Source organism: Akebia trifoliata, chromosome 2, assembly GCF_017979445.1.
Source record: "Akebia trifoliata isolate Shusen 1 chromosome 2, ASM1797944v1, whole genome shotgun sequence".
Classification (NCBI taxonomy): Eukaryota; Viridiplantae; Streptophyta; class Magnoliopsida; order Ranunculales; family Lardizabalaceae; genus Akebia; species Akebia trifoliata.
In genome coordinates, this window is record NC_141376.1 from 24,125,344 (window position 1) to 24,141,791 (window position 16,448).

The following is a 16,448-nucleotide window of genomic DNA, read 5'->3' on the forward strand; positions in this document are numbered from 1 at the left end:
GTCGTGACCGTCGCTATAGGTATAAAATACCGTCGCAATAGCATCTAGCGACAGCTAGGGAGGCCGTCGATAGTCGTCGCTAATAGTCCCATCGCTAAATGTTACATCGACGGCCAACAATTGATAGAAACGTCGTTAGGTACAAGACTTATAGCGACAGCCGCTATTGGCCGTCGCTATAGGGTAGTCTTTTTATATAACAAAATTTATTCTTCAGCTTCAGCTACAGCTTTGGCTGTCGCTATAAAAGCTTTTGAAAAAAAATATTTAATTTTACACCAGCCCCCTCATGTATTGCTGAATATTGGAGATACCCCTATATTTTGAAAATGATGACCTACCCCAAATATCAATATGAAAAGACCTAAATGCCTTCTCTATTAGATCTCATTGTGCTACTATTGCACAGACTGATACAAATTCTCATAGAATCCAACTCACACACACATAATAAAATGGTCAGCGGAATCCAACTCACACACAGGCACGCACACACACACATACACTCCAACTCACACACACACACACACATACACTCCAACTCACACACACACACAAGTGTGCACACATACACACATGCGCACACACACTCCAACTCACACACACACACAAGTGCGCACACACACACACACGCACAAAGATACACACACGAGCGCGCACACACACACACACATATAAAGGTTGAAGAAAGGAGAAGCTGTCATCCACATCTTCATCAACCTGAAAAGCTTAAAACAAGCATCGATCAGCATAAAACTCCAGAGGATATAGTATAAAATGCTCTAAGAAACGTAAGAAGAATGTAAAATCTCATTTATCAATGAATTAAGCACACTCACATTACTCAAGTTTGCTTCCATCTCAAGATATTGAAGTCCCTTTTGTACAAATGTAATAAGAGCACCAAGAGGGACTAAATTACCATCAATTGGACATTTAGTGATCCCTACCTCATATCCGAAAGCAAATGCTAAATGCATGAAACCTGAGAAAGTGCATATTAGAAACCCACCTAAACAATTTGTGACACATGGAATAAAAGAAGAATCATGCTAATAATCTGAAGAAAAAAAAATGATCTAGAACAATGCAAGAGTTTTCAGATCATCCAATCTTCCCTTGTTCTTAAGTCATATAAGAAAAACAAATCTGAATTCAAGGATAATATGCCAAGCTAATGTAAAATGAAAGAAGGACAAGGAACCAAACAAGGACTGGCCAAGAGTGCCTAATAAGCAGGTAATCAAAATCAGTTAGGAAATGCAATATGCAATATGCAACTAAGACTATAAGTTAAATGGGACAGTTTTAATGAGTATCGCTTCATGAGGTCACTTTACTCAAAGCAGAAAAATAAAATAAAATATATGGAAAAAATACACACTATTTAAAGATTAAAAAAATTCTAGACCACTAACTGCAGCATATTCTTGAAGATAGTGATATAACAAAATAATCTGAACTGTTAAAGCTCATGTCATTCGAAACCAAAACATGGCTGCAAATACACGTTATGGGATATGGAAGTGAATTACCGATGCTCTATAAAACATGATGATTTCATTTTGTAGGGCACTTGTCATCGTAATATTTTTCGACGGTGTTTTCACTAGTAACATCTAAATCCTATATAAACAAGTATTGACTACAATGTACCTTCCGCTCTCGAAGCAGTCCAATAGAATTAATGAGCGTTGCTTCATTTTGTTTGAGTAGGACCGGGTCATTAACAGTTTCAGGATTAGTCCAATGGCTGCAAATATTTTACCAATCACAATTATAACCAAAATACTGAAGTAAAAGAAGTGCAACCCAAAAAAAGGGCCTCTATGCTACCATATGTAGACACCCCATTTTTCCATCTGCCTGATTAATCAACTCGTCAACCCGATCGCAATGATTCCCAATGATGGATGTGTATTCCATTACTTTATTTTGTTACCTGATATGTTTCAGAAATCCGGATGAGGTATCTCGAATTGACAAAACCTTAGAAATCACGCTACCCTAGGAAAATACGACCCCAGAAATATAGAAATCATCATCTTGCAGACCAAAAAGAAGTTTCACGATAAAAATTACTAAAAATTGACCAAATTACCAAAATACCCCTAACCTCAAAACAACCCTAGAGCCTACGTTACGCTTAGGAAAACTCTCTCGAACACATAAAATAACAAATCGAAATCAAATAAATCATTTTGCCAATTTTAACAGAATTCGACAAAATTACGAAAATGTCCCTCATAAAGTTCATGACCATTTCACACAAAAAATTTCATAAATGACACAAACTAATACTTCCATTGAATTCCTTACGAAAAATCGATTCTAAAACATCTTAGAATATTAAAAACTGACTTAAAACGTGAAAAGTCCTCTCTAGGGGAAAACGATAATTTCACAATTTTCATAATTAAAAAATTCAAAATTAATAAATAAAACATTAAATAATTAAAGTGAAACATTAATGAAATTAATTTAAAATTTTGAATCGAAGAAATCGATCAATCGGATTTTCAAGTAAAATTGTTGAGGGTTCGTGAGATATTTCTCTAAGGACCCCTCCATTTGGGGGTCCAAAGAATTAAAGAAATAATGGAGGAGGGGTCTCCAAAAAAATTAAAGTCAATCAAGCAAGACTAAGGTCAATGTATTAAAGTCAATCAAGTGAGACTAAAGTCAAAATTAAAGTCAATTAAACAAGACTAAAATCAAGATATTAAAAGTCAATCAATTAAGACTAAAGTCAAAATATTAAAAGTCAATCAAATAAGATCAAAAGTCATAATAGAATTCTAATTAAATAATAACTCTATCTAATAGAGTTCTAACTTAAAAATAATTCTACCTAAAACAATTCTAATTAAAACACAATTCTACCTAAAACAAGTCTAACTAAAACACAACTCTAATTAAAAGAACTCTAATTAAATACTGACTCTATCCAAATCAACCCCTAAAAACATCTATAAATAGAGGTGCTCACACCCTATTTTCGTATCAAATCATAAATCCTAAGAGAAGTAGGTCTAAAAGTCCCCCTAGCCTCCCATAAACCCTAGTTTTAGGGCCCCAACTCCTTACCTAACATCCCTCCTTCGATTTTAGCTTAAGAAACGCCTAAAAACCTTTCAAAAACATCTCAAAATTCGCAACAAACTTGAAGAGTTCAGATCCAAAAATAAGGAGATACCTTGCCTTGGAGATCCGAAATCAAATCCGGAGACAGAACGAAGCAAGGGAGTACGGTACAATGAACTATTTTTGTCAGATCTGAGGGAACAAAATCCTTGCTATCGGAAAGGTATGAAATTTTTTATTTTTATTTTATCTAGGTTTTTAGCAATGTGATTTATTTGGAATGTTAGTAGAGACCGGCTTTGGCCGGGCGGGGTTGGTGCCTAACACCTTCCAACCTCGTAACGTGATCCCCGGACTCTTTTTCTCTTTCGTAGATTAGTTTGCCTTTTTTAGAGTCAGTTTGGTTCCTAGACCTTAACAACTAGGTGGCGACTCCCAAACCTCAAGGGTCAAAAGCGGATCTGCGCACCCCGCGGATCGAGGACGTTTTCAGTGGCGACTCCACTGGGGACTATTGAGGATCAAACTTGAAAAATCCCAAGTATGGGAGCATTGCCAAGATGACCTAGTTTTTTTTAGTTGGATTTATTTTATTTATTTTTTCTGTTTATTTATTTTTTTGTCTTGATTATAGATGATTTTGGGTATTTCATTTTTTTTTCCAATTAAGGAGCACTTTTTGATGACCCCTAAATAATGAAAGATTCAAATTGACATATGAAAATGATGGAATGATGAAGGTTAGAACAGTAATGTTCAAACGTTTTTACAAAACATTCGAGTGAGAATTAAGTCCGGGAACCTCTTAATAAAACGTAGATCTCATCGAGTAGATTAATTTAGAACTTGTGTTCACTCAATTTCGGTATCAGAAGCCTCAGATATCATCGATGCAAGTTCAATCTGTAAATCTGGAATTGTTTCTGAATGAAGGTTGGGACAACAACGTTAAAACGTTTTTACAGAACATTCTGGTGAGAATTAAGTCTAGGCACCTCTTAATAAAATGTAGATCTCATCGAGTAGATTAATCTAGAACTTGAGTTCACTGGATTTCATTATCAGGAGCCTTAGATATCATCGATGTAAGTTCGGATTGTATTTTTCAAATTCACAGAAAATCCGAATTTATCTAATGTTAGCACAATTACTGTTCCTGAGAGTGAGCTCATCTCAACCATTGTCATTCTATCATCAATGCAACATCTATTGGAATCTCGATTTATTTTGGATCACCCAAAAGTAACCCTTGACTAGACCATAGACAACAAATTTGTGGGCCTTTTTAATGTTGGATCAGATTAATTATTCTTCGAGTTATATGCCCACATAATATGCCATGATCTCTACGGATATTTGCGATATGTTTGCTGTCAATGTGATGGATTTTTTGTGTTATTTTCTTAATCAATATTCATACAATATCCATATGTTGTAATGGTTTTGATCAGGCCATGGGCCCATTTGTTTGAAAAAGGCCCCGGGCACACCCCACCCTGTTTTGCACACACCACATGCACGTTTACTGCTTTACTCACTTACACGTCCCATTTAGCCAACGTGGCACTAGTGCGTGGCCCGGTCTCTTCGGAGATGGGACGTCATTCATGAAACCCACAACTCCAGTCACGTACCTTAGGGTATATCAAACTGAGGGCATTAATACCGTCTGATCAGGTGATTCTGATAGATATATTGATGCACCCAGGCTGGAGCGACCTGAGCCTTTTACCTATTGAGAGCCACACAGTCACATGTCCCAATTGCCAACGTAGTACTAGTACGTGGTCGGTCCCCTCGTGGGATGCCAAACCATTTATGAAAGCTACAACTCTTGACTCGTACCCATAGGTATGTAAAAGATAATCTAAGTATATCAATTGCACTTCTTGGTCAAAATCGGTGCCTAAGCAAGATCTTGCCCCGATGTACCCTACTGTACGAGGGGGATAGACTACGTCTATTCTAGATGAGAGGTATTTAAGTGGGCCCTTGCTCAGCATTGTGCGCCACCTCTCAACTGGAGATCAAACTGGCTGTTTTTGGCTTCAGAGAAGTGAGTTGAGGTTTTAGATTATCACCTATACGGTATATCAAACCAAGTCACCACGTATCGAGAGGTATATAGGTGTACTTGGGCAAGGGTGGCTTAATAAAAATGCATTGCACGTAGTAAACCTAGAGTCTAGAAGCCTTCCTATAGGTCACGACCCGAACTGACTATTGGTGTTCCCGGGTTGCTTTATTCAATCCAACTAACAGGTAAGTGGGCGGACCGATCCAGAATAATCAAACAAAACCCGCAATATCGGTCCGACCCAATTGGTGAAATGTACCGATTAATTTGAACCATTTAAACCGGTTGGCCCAATTGACAAATGGATCAAACTGATCAATACCAAATCAGTTGGACTAATTAGTTTCACTTTTAAAGATCCAGACCACTTTGTATAGAAAGATTCGATCTTATAATCAAATTAGTTTGTCTGATCAAAGGTTCAATCCCAATCAGGGGTAGACCCGCGTTTAATCTTTCTCACTTTCTTGGTCACTAGAGACTTATAGTGCATTTGGTTCAATATTTCCCATTAGAGGGCTAATTTTTAATCATGTGGTTAAGAGTCAAACCTTCAGAATCGATGGTTAATCTTAAGTGCTCCTAAACGTTCTACAACCCTCATTTGTGTCATTTTAAAAGAGTCGTCTAGTCAAAGTACCAATGTCAAGTCCAACTAGTCCATCCACCCAGAAGGACCTTCTCGCTTTGTAGATAATTGTCCCTGAGTTTTCTTTGAGTTTCAATCCAGTTTTCGTCAGTCTTTAAATCCAGTTAGTTGTTTCAATTACGTTAGTCTTTCTTCAACTCTCGAATCTTCGATGAGTTTGTCAGTTTATGTTTTTTAATTCTAATAAAATATAGAAGCTTCTGATTATCATGCGTGTAATAATGATTTGAACATAAAATCTAACATGAAAAATGACTTAAAGCTCACTAATCAAATTTGATAAATATTGGAATTAAAGAGTACACTCAAGAAGTGCAAATTGGTAATACGTTATCCTCAGGAGAACATAAGAGAATAGTAAACTTACTTGAGAAATTCAACAATGTTCTTGCATGGTTTCATAAGGATATATGGATGAATTACACAAAAACATAAATCAAGTCAAGAGTGATTTCAAAGTCAAAGATTATCGGTCAAAGATGATATAGCTGAAAGCATCAACAAAGATGCTAAGACTTACAAGTGGATCTACAATGTTTCTCACTCAAAAGAAGAGAGTTATCTTTCACAAAAGAATAAAAGATTTTCTTGAAGTTCTAGAAGAGTTGAATAATCAGAAAACTCGATCATACTCGATTTCACAAAAGAAGACTAAAGAATATTCATTCTTCAAAAGGAAACCTTACTCGACAGAGCAATCCAAATATCGAATTCCTGAAACTTTGACAAAGTCAAGTAGCATTCACCAAAGGAGGCCTTCTTTGGTCGAACCATTTTCCTATCTTACCAAAAAAAATATAATCTTCTTTAGCCCCTCACAGCCTTTTAAAAAAAAATCATCAATAGCATTTTCTTTCTAAACCACGTCGATCAACCTTGGGAGGGAATCTAAGTATGAACTACGTTTTGACCTGATCCCAAAAGGAAAAAAGAAATATTTGGGGTACGTAGGCAACCTGAGAAGTTACTTCAGGCCCGGTCATACAAAAAAACTATTCTCTTAAGAAAAATGTTATCCAAAAGGAAAATCCCCTATTGAAAGGTTTAAAAGAAAAGAATGCCAAACTAGGGGCACTAGAAAAAAAAATCAAAAGAATTGATAAAAAAAAAGAATGCCAAACTAGAGAGTCAAAAGAATTTACAGAAAATAATGACAAAAAAAAAGAGAATATTAGACTAGGGGAATTTTGGGAAGTCGAGCCTTTTACCTTTTCTTTCTAAATCATGTCTTAAGCCCACCTATTAAGTCCTCTTGAATGCTTATTGACTCGGTTAAGGTGCAGGGAACCAAGAAGTTGTCGAGTTAGTTATTCAAGATCATCAAGAAAAAAAAAGAAAAGCCCGCTAAGTCGAAAATCCGAAAAGGAGATTTAGGCAAAATTTAGGGCATAACTATAAAAAAGAAAGCCTGCTAGGTTGAAAACCTAAAAAGGTGACCTAGGCAAAAATCAATGCGTCATCAGAAAAAGAAAAACAAAGCCCGCTAGATTGAAAACCTGAAGAGGCGATTTAGGCAAAAATTAGGGCATCATCAAATGGGAGGAAAAGTCTCATCAAGAAGAAAAATTCAGAAAGAAGCTTGTGCAGAAACTGCAGAACCCTTCAAGCCACAATATTTGTTTTTCAGCCAAGAGCTCACATCCGACGAAGACAATATTGAAGTCAAAAAAATCAGAAGTCATCTTGAACATTATAGGATCTTCAAGAGTATGTTTACTTGTTCAAGTGTTTGCTACTGGAAAATGTAGAATCATCAACCACTTTGAAGAGAAAGATCTTCTATTCTAATATTTATCAAGATTTTTTAAGTCCAGCTCAAGCATTTCTCAAAAATAATAATCAATCCCTTATTGCACATATGATAACCTTAAGAGTCTTAAATTTAAAGGAATGTCAGTTCTTCTATCTGTCATACATCAGAGTCCATATTTTTCAAACGTAATCCATTCCATCAGTCTTGTAGTCAAGTTTCAGTTAAAGCCAACCTTGAAACTAAGGGCATTTTTGAAAGTCAGTTAATTCCAAAGTTTTTGTTCTTAATCACATGATAAAAAGAAAATCTTACAAAAGATTAAAAGTCCGGTGAAGTCCAATGATAATTATGAATCCAGATGCATGATAAGCCAATAAAGGCCTGATCTTTCAGACTTTGAGCTCGATTTTGAATCATAGAATGAATTAATAGGATTGTTTAAATTCTTATAAATCTAAGCCCGAGAAACGTGACTTAGTAAGTTCGAGTCTGAGAAACGAGACTCCAACTTTTTGAATCATAGAATGAATAGGCTTTTTGAAGTGCCTACAAACCAAAGTTCGAGTCCGAGAAACGAGATTCCAACTTTTTGAATCATAGAATGAGTGGGCTTTTTGAAGTGCCTACAAACCTAAGTTCGAGTCCGAGAAACGAGACTCCAACTTCTTGAATCATAGAATGAATAGGCTTTTTGAAGTGCCTACAAACTTAAGTTCGAGTCCGAGAAACGAGACTCCAACTTTTTGAATCATAGAAGGAGTAGGTTTTTTGAAGTGCCTACAAACCTAGGTTCGAGTCCGAGAAGGTAGACTCCAACTTTTTGAATCATAGAATGAATAGGCTTTTTGAAGTGCCTACAAACCTTAGCTCGAGTCCGAGAAACGAGACTCCATGTTTAATAGGATTGTTTAAGTTCCTGTAAACCTTAGCCAGAGTCCGAGAAACGAGACTCCAACTTTGTTTGAATCATATTGAATTAACAGGGTTGTTTAAGTTCTTTAGCCCGAGAAACTTGGCTACAATAGGCTCAAGTTTGATAAACAGACTCATACTTTTTCGAACTCTAAAAAAAGAATTTCAAATAGGATTTAACGAAGTTCCTACATTGTTATGACTCCAATTACTTTATTGTTCAACCTTGCCATGATTGCTTTCGTTGCATAAGCACATTTCAATTTTGAATCATTATTGTCAGTGAGAGATGATCTCTAGGACCTGACACATTTTTACTCAGTTTCACATAGTACATACACTCACACTTGCACTTTTTAGTCAAGGAGAATTCTTTAAAATTCAAGGATCTGACACTGTCAGTGAAAGCTCGAGCTTGAGGACCTAACACCATTTTTGTTCGGGGAGAGTTTTACGCTCAAAATCCGAACACCCCGACGAATTGCTAAATCAGGCTGTAAAATGAACTGTCACTAGCTTTGACATTCGGATATCGTACTATCTACCGAAATAGATTTGCTATCTAGTTTGTTTCAACCCTCTGCCAAAGAGGGGCATCTGTAGACACCCCATTTTTGCATCCGCCTGATTAATCAACTCGTCAACCCGATCGCAATGATTCCCAATGATGGATGTGTATTCCATTGCTTTATTTTGTTACCCGATATATTTCAGAAATCCGGATGAGGTATCTCGAATTGACAAAACCTTAGAAACCACGCTACGCTAGGAAAATACGACCCCAGAAATATAGAAATCATCATCTTGCAGACCAAAAAGAAGTTTCACGATAAAAATCACTAAAAATTGACCAAATTACCAAAATACCCCTAACCTCAAAATAATCCTAGAGCCTACGTTACGCTTAGGAAAACTCTCTCGAACACATAAAATAACAAATCGAAACCAAATAAATCATTTTGCCAATTTTAACAGAATTCGACAAAATTACGAAAATGTCCCTCATAAAGTTCATGACCATTTCACACAAAAAATTTCATAAATGACACAAACTAATACTTCCATTGAATTCCTTACGAAAAATCGATTCTAAAACATCTTAGAATATTAAAAACTGACTTAAAACGTGAAAAGTCCTCTCTAGGGGAAAACGATAATTTCACAATTTTCATAATTAAAAAATTCAAAATTAATAAATAAAACATTAAATAATTAAAGTGAAACATTAATGAAATTAATTTAAAATTTTGAATCGAAGAAATCGATCAATCGGATTTTCAAGTAAAATTGTTGAGGGTTCGTGAGATATTTCTCTAAGGACCCCTCCATTTGGGGGTCCAAAGAATTAAAGAAATAATGGAGGAGGGGTCTCCAAAAAAATTAAAGTCAATCAAGCAAGACTAAGGTCAATGTATTAAAGTCAATCAAGTGAGACTAAAGTCAAAATTAAAGTCAATTAAACAAGACTAAAGTCAAGATATTAAAAGTCAATCAATTAAGACTAAAGTCAAAATATTAAAAGTCAATCAAATAAGATCAAAAGTCATAATAGAATTCTAATTAAATAATAACTCTATCTAATAGAGTTCTAACTTAAAAACAATTCTACCTAAAACAATTCTAATTAAAACACAATTCTACCTAAAACAAGTCTAACTAAAACACAACTCTAATTAAAAGAACTCTAATTAAATACTGACTCTATCCAAATCAACCCCTAAAAACATCTATAAATAGAGGTGCTCACACCCTATTTTCGTATCAAATCATAAACCCTAAGAGAAGTAGGTCTAAAAGTCCCCCTAGCCTCCCATAAACCCTAGTTTTAGGGCCCCAACTCCTTACCTAACATCCCTCCTCCGATTTTAGCTTAAGAAACGCCTAAAAACCTTTCAAAAACATCCCAAAATCCGCAACAAACTTGAAGAGTTCAGATCCAAAAATAAGGAGATACCTTGCCTTGGAGATCCGAAATCAAATCCGGAGACAGAACGAAGCAAGGGAGTACGGTACAATGAGCTATTTTTGTCAGATCTGAGGGAACAAAATCCTTGCTATCGGAAAGGTATGAAATTTTTTATTTTTATTTTATCTAGGTTTTTAACAATGTGATTTATTTGGAAAGTTAGTAGAGACCGGCTTTGGCCGGGCGGGGTTGGTGCCTAACACCTTCCAACCCCGTAACGTGATCCCCGGACTCTTTTTCTCTTTCGTAGATTAGTTTGCCTTTTTTAGAGTCAGTTTGGTTCCTAGACCTGAACAACTAGGTGGCGACTCTCAAACCTCAAGGGTCAAAAGTGGATTCGCGCACCCCGCGGATCGAGGGCGCTTTCACCATATCCTTCGAGCAAACGTGTGATTATTAGTGATAATTTCCAAATCCAATAGCTAATGAACAAAAATTCTGCCAGGTGCCAACTAGTTGCTTTGTTTGAGTATGTAAGGACATATATACTTTATTCTCTTTTTTTCCCCTTTGTTGTTCAGTTTTACAAAGTGATTAAGTTCCATTATATGGAAGTAGGAATGAAATTCGCTGTGAAAACAATCCTGAATATGACTCGAAGCCCATACAGGTTGAGCTTAAGTTCAACTGAAACAGGAACTCTACTTAGTGTCAAGACTACAACACAAAAAGGTTGAGCTTAAGTTCAACTAAACGCTTTCACTCTCACTGGGAAGCAATCCCCTTCTTTTAATATCAATCACAGCTATGCATTTGTTGTATTCCTCACAAATCAGCTACTTATCATTCATAATTAGATCAATATAATACTCTTTAGTTTTCTACAAATTGTTTGTTTAGTTGGACATATTAACATTCTTTTGAATTTTCACATTCATAGAATTGAATTGTCTGTTTATTTTTGAATTACTACAAGTTGTTGGGTATTTGAGATATCCACTAAAGGCACATTGAATTTATATCTGGTTTAAATTGTAGATAGAGGATTCAAACTACGAGAATGTGCATAAAAGAAATGTCGTGGTGGTACTACAACGATTTATAAAGAGATACACATTAATATGGATGAAGAGAGACAAAAATACATGGATTTGATATTGCATAACAAACACAAGTGTCGATTTAACATACAAATGGGGTGCAGACTCCGTCCACCATCTATGCGCATTAATTAGAGTTCAAGGTATTATGAACGACACCAAAAGACATTTTAGTTGAAAGTAGAGGTGCTTCTCCACCCAAGTGGGGCATGTCATCAATTTGAAAACAGGGAGATAAATCACCAAAAAATTCAAGTTTTGTTAGAACTTGCTGTATTTCCCAAACCCATAGGACCCAACTGTGAACTGGTTCACTTTGTACTGATTCGCGGTTTGGTTCAACATTTTGAAGAAAGAGTGAAAAAGGCAATGATATAAGGTTTGAAGATAGGATTTTAGGCGTCAAATAAGATCCACAGGTTCCCTACTCACTTTACACATGGAACAAAAATCAATGGAGGTAAAGAATCATACAGGTCTATAATATATGTACTTAATTGTGTTAATATATTCATTCGAGATGTAGCCTACACAAAGTCTAGAATATATTCTAGTGAGTCAAGCAGCACTAGTTAAACATTTTATATGAGAAAGTCAAATTGTACTTGCAACCCATAGTTCCAAGCAAAGATATGATGCAGAATTGCACAATCCTACAAATATATTCTAGTGAAATATTTGAATGGCAATATATAACCTTCAGAAACAAAAGAAACATAAATTCTAAATAACACTAGGGCCAATAGAGAAATAATGATGATGTTGGCAATAATAATAACACATAAAACTATTGTTATTATAGGTAGCAAGGAACTTCAAGTACTTTACCTTTATAGGTAGACTGGCTGGGAATAGATTAATGGCACCAGGATTATAAATTTCAAAAGAAATAATAAGTTGAAGATCAATTCATATACTAATTTCTCTTATGGGACTTGTCCAACATGGATAACACAAGTTGGATTAGTAATTGAGGAGAGTTTGATAGGATTCAATAGTATTTGGAAATAAGATTCCTGTATTTTGATGAAACTTAGAGGGCTGTGGTTTTGGATTTCTCATGTGGTAATCCATTTAAGCAAAACAACCTCCTTATTGAGGCTCACAATCTTACTATGTTAGTAAGGCAAGGGTTTAAAAAAAAAAAAAAAAACTACAGCTGACATTAAACAGAATAAAGGGATTGATTCATGATACCTCATCAGTTACTTCAATGCACCATTTTTCTAAATAGGATAAGCCTACTTTTACATACTCCACATCACTGGGTGAGCAACACAAACGCTGCAAAAGAAGGCTGAGGAAAATGAAAAGAATGTAAATAAGGACACGGTGACAAGAGCAACATAGTTATACTCATTTTTGTTTGGCTAAAATACTACATAACAGATTTAATGGGATCAACAAGAAAATACGAGTTGAACAAATTTACCTATTGAATAGCTGAACATTGATGAACAAGAATACCTGATTGAACATTGAGTGTACAGCTGCAATTCCAAACTCATTGCAAAGTGAAAATTAGTAGAAATAAATCTTTATGGATTGAAATCTCCTAATTTCAGCTTGCTAGCCTAAAGTGTACACATCATACATCATTAGTGAATTGAAAATACAACTAAGAGAGTGATATCAGAATCCAATTCTCAAGTAGTAGATAAGCTAAGATAGGAAAAGATACACAACTCAAAACATGACCATGTCTTCTAAAGTTTATATTACCTGGACACTTCAAATGGGAGCCATATTCATGTCCAGCATTTTTAACTTAATCTTGCTTTTCTTAAGGGTGTGTTTGATTGCATGGCCAACTCTAAGGAAAACAGTACACCGTGGAAAACTTAAATTTAATGTTGTTTGAGATTTTAAAGCCTAGCCCTGCCTAATGCAGGAACCCTTAGCTATCTCTTGAGATTTAAAACCTAAAGGCTTGCAAGGAAGAAGCATAACACATTGCCAACACTGGAAGTATTTTTTCACCCAAAAATATGGCACAACTAACAAGGTCAACTCTACCAACACTAGAAGTATTTACACAATCATACAGATAGGAAAAAAAAATGCTACCCAAATAAGTGCATGACAGTTACTATACAATGGCACACTCCACAATTTAATTTGTAGTTACTATATATATTTTTTGATAAATAACAAACAACAATATCTCCATCTATAGAAGAACTTATTTCAGTTACCTTGATCAGTTGTGTCCCATTCACATAGAATGCCTTCCCATCCACCATGAACTGTGTCCCATTCCTTCCCACAAAACCCATCTCAGGTTTTTTAAAATAATCAAATCTCAAGTCCCCAAAAGACATGTAAATGAAGGCCACACAAGATGTAAAACCAAGAATGGTACAACAGCCCATTTCCTACCAACATTTCTCTCTCTCTGATGTAGAACCCCATCAAAATAGAAGAAAACAACAAAAGGGTCAAAACTAACAGAGATATTGATATCTATTCTAAGCTCTAAACCATGAAAGTTTAAAAATCTTGGATACCTAGATCAAGATTTGGTGTCTTAGATCTCTTAACAAATTATGTGACTGAAAAAAAAAATTAAAATACTAAATCCAAAACATGTTCAACAACAATGTTTGGTAGTACTCTATATGAGCATTCAACTCACAGGCTAGTCATGTTTAACAAGTTACTTAGTGGTGGAAAGACATTTCTTGTGCCATTTATGTCACTAATCCTCCTACATAAAGAAATTCAACCAAGCATTAACTACTACAATGAATTGCTTAGTCAAAGATCACCAAAAAACATTTACAAAACAATTAAGAGAACATGATATAAGGCAGGATTACTCGTAGCCTATATAATTTGGTCAAAAAAGAAATGGAGATGGGATGTGGAAAATCTACTAATATTTCACTTAATTGTGATAATTAAGTTTACAAATGCTATAAGTTTTAGTAATACCTCTAGCTTACCTCCCAAAGCCCAAGGATTATCCATTTCAACCATGGAATTGAGTTTTTAAATATTTCTATAAAACATATAAGAAAAATATTTTTCATTTCTACGGAAACCAAAAAGAAACAATGCTAACATTTTTCATTTACATAATTTTTATTAAGTTTTCTTTTTTGGGAAACTAGGTATTTGGGCCTTTTGAAATTGGATGAATCAAATATCTATAGAACAAGTCTTACTTTTTAAAAAAATTTGGGGGAAAAAATCAGTCTCTCTCTCTCTCTCTAGGTATTTTGAGGATAAAAAAATTTCTTTAGTCTCTTTCACTGGAGAGATCAACAATAGAGGAAGGTTTTTTCGAGGTTAAATCCTAATGGAAGCATTAGAACTCGATTAGGGTGTAAGATATACTATATGGAATCTTAATTGACTACAAATTTACATTGATTTACTGTTGTAAGCTAATCTCCAATCCACAACATATCTAGGGCTCAAGCTTAATTATCCATCAAAAATAAATTGAGAAACAGAAATGAACGGCTTGAATTGGAAAAAATTACAGATTCTAGGGTTTCAAATCAAACAAAAATCACAAATTAAATTACTTGAATCAATAAAAAATTAAAGAACTAGGGTTTATCATGATGGAATTGAAGAAAACTAATGTTTCTTCTTAAGGACTTACAAATTTGAAATTCTTTATAGATCTTCTACCATTATCTTCCCTTTGACTTCAATCGTTCTCGAAATCAACCAAAGAGAATGAGATCCCTCTACCACCCCTTTTTCTTCTTCTTCTTCTGGTGAAACAAAGATCAAAAGCCAGCTTTAAAATCGAATATGAGAGACGAGTAGGGTTTTGTGAGAATAGGAGAAGTACAACTATGAAATCGACTATGGTGAGTAACCGAGGATGGGAGACGTTGTTTTAAAATCGAAGATTTGGATAAATCGATGGTCAGAAATTGATTGATAGTCGAATATTTAGGGAAATCGGAGATGAGAGATCAATTTACAATCGAAGATTAAGAGAAATAGAAGACGAGAGATCGATTTACAATAAGAAAAATTAGAGAAATCGAAGGTTTCTTCTCAATTGTTCTATCTTCGTTCGACCACGAGACCAGGTTTTGATTCCGAAACTTGCGTAAAAAATAGAGGAGAACGAGTTTTGATTTTGTTAAATACTAATATTAGAGAAGAAGACGATTTAACAGAATAAGTAACCACGATCATAGAGTAAAAGCCGAGAGAGAGAGGAAGAGCCCTTCTTCCTTTACTTCCATATATCGACGGTCACATTTTTTTGTTGCTACAGATGGATATAACGAGGGTTTAAATGTGACCATCGCTGCAAATCGTTGCTATAGAAGCAATTTCCTATAGTGAAAGGTTTGGAAATATTGGAAATATTGAAATCTAGAAGAATGTGAAACTAAAAGATAGAAATGTTTCCTTGTATCAATTTGTCATGTTTTCTTCATATTAAAATCGAGCTCCAACGCTCATTTCTCAATGGACACAGTCTTTAGGTGAAACACGTAAAATCTTGTGTTATGGGTATTGTATTCATAATCTTTCTTTGTGTGGTTGTTTATCTTCTTTGCATTTTTTACTATTAGTTGAATTTGTCTTTCATTGTCATTATCAAACAAGATCTTAGAAGGTGTAGCATACAAGGTATTTCACCCAATAGGTATTTGATCAAATTAATAAGTGAGCTTTATAAAGGTGTTCACATACACAACAAGGAGATGGGAGCTTGACTTTTTTTTTTTTTTTTTTTTTTAAGAATCCTTGGTTAGAAGGAGGTTTTTTAATTGATTAATTCGGGAGATGACCAATTTTCCAAATGGATAGTCATCAAAATACATTGGTGAGAGACACTTTGTAGACTGCGACCTTTGGATAGTACTGAATGAAGATGTTAAGTGATTGGCAGAAATCAATTTTTAAATTTAAAATGCGAAATCACCACCCTACTTGGCCAAATGAGGAAGGACAGGACAGTTGTCAGGGAAATTCTCTTACCACTCGGA

At 35.0% G+C, this 16,448-nt stretch overlaps 1 long non-coding RNA gene across 2 annotated transcripts; it reads right to left on the reverse strand.

Annotated features, from left to right (window-relative positions):
* Positions 1-262: 262 nt before the first annotated feature.
* LOC147409941 (uncharacterized) lies at positions 263-15,683 on the reverse strand. Of its 2 annotated transcripts, none has more exons than XR_015175489.1 (6): positions 13,677-15,683; positions 12,914-12,971; positions 12,679-12,778; positions 1,657-1,753; positions 840-985; positions 263-720 (listed from the first exon to the last, which is right to left on the reverse strand). It is a non-coding gene; the product is annotated as an uncharacterized LOC147409941 (long non-coding RNA). The 2 variants fall into 2 exon arrangements; XR_015175488.1 differs by having other exon boundaries at positions 265-720; positions 12,679-12,765.
* Between the last annotated feature and the right edge of the window lie 765 nt (positions 15,684-16,448).